Source organism: Ctenopharyngodon idella, chromosome 11 (assembly GCF_019924925.1).
Source record: "Ctenopharyngodon idella isolate HZGC_01 chromosome 11, HZGC01, whole genome shotgun sequence".
Classification (NCBI taxonomy): domain Eukaryota; kingdom Metazoa; phylum Chordata; class Actinopteri; order Cypriniformes; family Xenocyprididae; genus Ctenopharyngodon; species Ctenopharyngodon idella.
Window position 1 is genome coordinate 15,523,234 of NC_067230.1, and position 6,432 is coordinate 15,529,665.

General features: G+C 36.2%; 1 protein-coding gene and 1 long non-coding RNA gene across 2 annotated transcripts in view; one reads left to right on the forward strand and one right to left on the reverse strand.

Annotated features, from left to right (window-relative positions):
• Positions 1–4,437, forward strand: part of ranbp3a (RAN binding protein 3a) — a 386,526-nt gene extending 382,089 nt beyond the window's left edge. The window contains exon 20 of the transcript XR_007932630.1: positions 2,813–4,437. The gene's annotated coding sequence lies outside the window, so the exon portion shown is untranslated. The remainder of the gene's footprint in view (positions 1–2,812) is intronic.
• On the reverse strand, positions 2,069–5,363 carry LOC127522611 (uncharacterized). The gene is made up of 2 exons (XR_007932638.1): positions 3,343–5,363; positions 2,069–3,310 (listed from the first exon to the last, which is right to left on the reverse strand). It is a non-coding gene; the product is annotated as an uncharacterized LOC127522611 (long non-coding RNA).
• Between the last annotated feature and the right edge of the window lie 1,069 nt (positions 5,364–6,432).

The following is a 6,432-nucleotide window of genomic DNA, read 5'->3' on the forward strand; positions in this document are numbered from 1 at the left end:
GGTCAAAACCACCCCAAAGCTCTTAGTTCCTGGGTAAAGTTCCTGCGGTGGAAACGTGGCTTTACATGACGTATTTCCTGTATTTGGTCCAAGTGTTCAAGTAGGCATGAAGACTGCAAGTGTTTATAGAACATTTTATTATCTGATGGGACGCTCAGTTGAGCTCAAAAGTTTACATACCCCTTGCAGAATATGCAAAAATTTTAATCATTTTAACAAAACAAGAAGGATCATGAAAATTGCATGTTACTGTCCTGAATGAACTATTTCACATAACAGATGTTTACATAAAGTCCAGAAGACAAAAAAATTGTTGAATTTATAAAAATGACCCCTTTCAAAAGTTTACATACCCTTGATTTTTAACACTGTGTGTGGTTACCTGGATGATCCACGACTGTTTATTTGTTGTGTGATGGTTGTTCATGAGTCTCTGTTTGTCCTGAGCAGTTAAACTGAGCTCTGTTCTTCAGAAAAATCCTCCAGGTCCTGCAGATTCTTCAGTTTTCCAGCATCTTCAGCATATTTGAACCCTTTCCAGCAGTGACTGAATGATTTTGAGATCCGTCTTTTCACACTGAGGACAACTGAGGGACTCAAACACAACTATTAAAAAAGATTCAAACATTCACTGATGCTTCAGAAGGAAACACAATGCATTAAGAGTCTGGGGGTGAAAACTTTTGAACAAGAAAATGATGTTCAATTTTTTCTTATTTTGTTTAAAGATCATATTTTCTCATTTAGTACTGCCCTTCAGAAGCAACAGAAGATACTTGCATGTTTCCCAGAAGACAAAAAAGTACAATTTATCCTGTTTATCCAGTTCAAAAAGTTTACATCCCCGAATGCGTCGTGTTTCCTTCTGGAGCATCAGTGAATGTTTGAACCTTTTTTAATAGTTGTGTTTGAGTCCCTCAGTTGTGTGAAAAGTTGGATCTCAAAATCATACAGTCACTGCTGGAAAGGGTTAAAATATGCAGAAGATGCTGGAAAACTGAAGAATCAATCATAAATTCAGCTATTTTTTTGTCTTGTGGACTTTATGTAAACATCTGTTATGTGAAATAGTTTATTCAGGAGAGTACTAAACAAAAAATAACATGCAATTTTCATGATCCTCCTTATTTTGTTAAAATGATTCACATATTCTGCAAGGGGTATGTAAAGACCACAAGTGTGAGTATTTGGACATGGCAAAAGTTTTGGCGCTGCAATACAAACCACATCTCTTGGTGATTTAAACTAGTTTAAAGACAGGTGAAACAGTGCTGACTTTCTCAACAACACTGATGTGGAAAACGAGAAACACTGTGCCACAATGATCCAGTTAGAAGGCTTTTCAACCCATAAAATCACCAACATTTACCATGAATTTACTGTAGTAACACTAACAGTGCACTCAAATATTTCAGGAACAAGGGAATGGATCATTTCAGTTAAAAAAAAAAAATGGAATTTTACTATACAATTTAAAATAGAAAATCTTAAAAAAATGCAATTACAATTTATGTATTGTGGCAGGAATGTTCATATTGAATTTTATTATATTATTAATGTAGACATATTAAATGTATTAAAGGAATAGGCCAGAAATTTTTGTAAGAAGCTATAGCAATTTTGTGCATTTGTATTTTATACTAAATTTGTTTATAGACTAAATACCATACAGCCATTAGATAGCCTACCATAGAAACTATATTGTTACTTTTTTGTTAGGGTGCCATGTGTGGTTTTACCTGTGGTTATCATGATCTAAATATATAGCCTACTATGGAAGACCAATGGTTGTTTTTAATAAGAGTATAGTTCTAACTCAGTAAGAATATTAAAATCTACTCTTTTAAATGTTGGGACGATTTTTACATTTGAATAAAATGAAAACTAAAAGACTTTCAAATCACATGAGCCAATATTTTATTCACAATAGAACATAGATAACATAACACATGTTTAAACTGAGAAATTACACTTTTATCCACAAAATGAGCTCATTTCAAATTTGATGCCTGCTACAGGTCTCAAAATAGTTGGGACGGGGGCATGTTTACCCTGGTGGAGCATCTCCTCTTCTTTTCAAAACAGTGTGAAGACGTCTGGGCATCGAGGTTATGAGTTTCTGGAGTTTTGGTGTTGGAATTTGGTCCCATTCTTGCCTGATATCCGCTTGTTAAGTCGTGACGTAAGGAACGCCGTTTCTGGTTCCAAGCCTTGACTCGTTTCGCTTGAGAATGCCGTCTCGACGGCCGTTTATGAGCACTATTTATTCATATTAAACATTTTAAAAAGTTAAAAACTTAAAATACTTACAGTCTACACAACCGTCTCCGTGCTCACAGCGTCACAGACATTAATATTTTAACATTTATAAAAACTGAATCACTGTCTGGCCATCTGGGATTTGGGTATGGAGATAAAGGTTATTACGTCAGACTTAACAACCGAATACGTTTCCAGCTGCTGAAGAGTTTGTGGTCGTCTTTCGTTTAATGATGCACCAAATGTTCTCTATAGGTGAAAGATCTGGACTGCAGGCAGGCCAATTCAGCACCTGGACTCTTCTACGACGAAGCCATGCTGTTGTAATAGCTGCAGTTTGTGGTTTTGCATTGTCCTGCTGAAATACACAAGGCCTTCCCTGAAATAGATTTCGTCTGGAGGAGAGCATATGTTGCTCTACAACCTTTATATACCTTTCAGCATTCATAGTATCTTCCAAAACATGCAAGCTGCCCATACCGTATGCACTTATGCACCCCCAAACCATCAGAGATGCTGGCTTTTGAACTGAACGCTGATAACACGCTGGAAGGTCTCCCTCCTCTTTAGCCCGGAGGACACGGCGTCCGTGATTTCCAACAAGAATGTCAAATTTGGACTCGTCTGACCATAGAACACTTTTCCACTTTGAAACAGTCCATTTTAAATGAGCCTTGGCCCACAGGACATGACGCCGCTTCTGGACCATGTTCACATATGGCTTCCTTTTTGCATGATAGAGCTTTAGTTGGCATCTGCAGATGGCACGGCAGATTGTGTTTACCGACAGTGGTTTCTGGAAGTATTCCTGGGCCCATTTAGTAATGTCATCGACACAATCATGCCAATGAGTGATGCAGTGTTGTCTGAGGGCCCGGAGATTTCTCCAGTTTCTCTGAATCTTTTGATGATGTTATGGACTGTAGATGATGAGATTTGCAAAGCCTTAAAGTATTACGCAATCTTTTTGCGCACTCTTTCACAGATTGGAGAGCCTCTGCCCATCTTTACTTCTGAGAGACTCTGTCTCTCTAAGACATCCCTTTTATAGCTAATCATGTTACAGACCTGATATCAATTAACTTAATTAGTTGCTAGATGTTCTCCCAGGTGAATCTTTTCAAAATTTATTGCTTTTTCAGCCATTTGTTGCCCCCGTCCCAACTTTTTTGAGACCTGTAGCAGGCATCAAATTTGAAATGATCTCATTTAGTGGATAAAAGTGTAAAATTTCTCAGTTTAAACATTTGTTATGTTATCTATGTTCTATTGTGAATAAAATATTGGCTCATGTGATTTGAAAGTCTTTTAGTGTTTTAATTTTATTCAAATTTAAAAAACGTCACATTTCCAGAATTCTGGTTGTATTAGGTTGTTACAGTTGTTAATTACATTAATTTACATCTGCGTCCCAACTCTAGCTACTGTCAAATGTGTATTTCCAAGAAACAAAACATTATTATTAATTATTAATATTACATGTGTGGTGTGGTGCTACCAAATCAGGTGCTGGTGCCACTTCTCGAACGTTAGTCTGGAGCCCTGCATATGTATGTATATATACGCATTCTTAGTGAACGAGACCCATTGTTCTTTCCAACAACACAAATTACATTCTGTGTATGTACACAGATAGTTAATTTGCCATGGTTACAGCAGTAAATGGCTGTCGCCCTTAGCTCAGGACTAATTTACCTGCAAGATGTAAATGTAAATATGGATAGCATCTGGTAATACTTTACCAGGTCTTTACACATGAACAAATGGCCTTTATCTTGTACTGGATTTATACCACAGATCAGCCTTAACCTGTTAGAAGCACTTAAAGTTCTGTTTGATTCTCTGTAAATGTAACAAATTTCCTGGAGTTTTCAACCCAAGCAGCTTTTACTTTTTCTTTTCTTACACCCAAAAAACAGTTTCAATCATTTTGTTGTTTTTTTGACAAATTCTGTTCTAATTTTGAAGTATAAATTTACATGTTAAATGTTTAAATGTGTGAAAAAAAACAACAACAAAAAAAAAAACAACTGAATGTATTTATATTGGTAGCACTTTCACAGTTATACTTTTACACATTTGGTCTTCCATGTGTGAAATTATGTTTGTGTTTTTGTTTTTATCCATCTGCTGTGTTGTGACCATTACAGTGTGGTCTAAATAAAAAATGCACACAAATGTGTTCTCAATTTTACTTGTACTACAAAAAAAAAAAATGTTTTCTTTGCAACAAGTATATAAAGTGGTTTATTAATTATGTTATATTGTTATTGATGTGTGCAAAACAGAACTTTATAGACCTTATGTGCAGTGTTGCCAACTGCTTTCAACTGAAAGTAGCTAAAACTGGTAGCTAAATGTCACTAGATGACATCATAATGGCAAATTCTTTGATCTATATAAATATGGATGTTATGGAGCCCCGGACATGACATGCAGGAAAAAAATAGTAGGCTAAATTGTGCGCACGATTTATTAATTTGTTCCCTCGATTTACTAAATCGTGCGCACCATTTACTATTTCGTTCCCTCGATTTATCAATCATGCGCATGATTTAGTAAATCGAGGGAATTAATTAGTAAGTCGTGCGCACGATTTAATTTTTTTTCTTGCATGTCATGTGCGGGGCTCTGTAGGATATAGATGTAGACCAAGAAGTTGCTAGATTTATCCCCAAACTTTTGAAAAAAGTCTCAAAAGGGGCAGGGAAGGCACTAAATCTAGTGACAAAATCCCTAAATTGGCCAGAGAAACAAGTGCGCCGCCATCTTTGTAATCTTTGAACTTCCGTTTTTGCGTTAGCTCTGTACATTTCTATGGCATCGCTGTCAAAGAATAATTAGCTGGTGAAGTGGATTTACTTGTTGTAGAGTTAACGAAAGTTATCGTGAGCATTGTAATGTTTAAAGCAGATGTCTTAACAAATGTAAGTAGACCGGGAACATTTTAAAACGAGCAGTTCATTCATAAATACGTAAGATCGCTGTGTAAACACAAACCGGAAGACAAAAAACAACGAGCGTTGCGCTGAAAAGGGGCGGGGCTGCTAAAGTATGCACGTGACGTCACCGTTGACCGTTATGACTGCGGTTACGCCCACTGAGTGGCAAAAGACTGAGTGGCAGCATTGGTGTTCAGCGTGAAACACATCCAAAACGGGAAAGAGCTTTGCGACTGACTGTACAAATAGCTTTGACACAAAATCTGAGGTATATTTTTACAGACTGCTGAAAGCTACAGAAAAAAGCAAATAGGTCGCTGCAATTCACAGAAACAGCTGAATACCAGGCAAAGAAACATGTTTTGCAGTTATCTTTTTGTGTCAAAATGTTGGATTTGGGGGTAAAATCATACCCTATATATTGTATTGTAATATATTGTGTTGACAACTCATCAATTAAATATTTAACGTTATATTCTGCATAATTGGGTGTTTTTAAATAAACGCTGACAAAATCTATACAAGTTTAGGGCTGGACGATATGACGAAATAAGTGATCACTCCGATTCCTATATAGTGTTTATATAAAGCGTTCACAGGCAGATTTGCTTTATGTATTTCCCCGGCGTCGAAATCAGGCACATATAAATGTCAGGAAACACGATTCCCGGCTGCATGTCAATATCCATGGATTAGGTTTCTTTGACATGTCATAAGGAACACTTTAGAGCCCAACTTTTAGTGTAATTGTTCGTTTTACTCGCGTTTTCGCAGTTTCCGCTATTAAATCCAGTCATCCAGCAGGTTCTTTTGCCACTCAGTCCAGCTGAGGGACTGAGTGGCAAATGCATACTGACGTCTATGCATACCTTCTATGTAAAAAAAAAAAATATATATATATATATATATATATATATATATGAAAAATGAGAAAACTAAACCCGAAATATATATTTTAATAAATCTCAGTATAAATGTTTAATTTATTTTTAAAGTTTAAGTTTCCCCCAACCTTCTCCCTATTGTGAAACAACTATTATATATATATATATATATATATATATATTTAGAAAGAAAGAATGTCTGTTTCTAAAACATCTCATTCGCATCATCACAAACGCCTCTTATCATAAGTATCTTATATCAAGACATGAAACTAGTCCATTAAAAAATATCGGACTCATCCAGTGAAGATCCTGGTGGGTTTGTTTGGCGCTCCTCCGCTGGACTG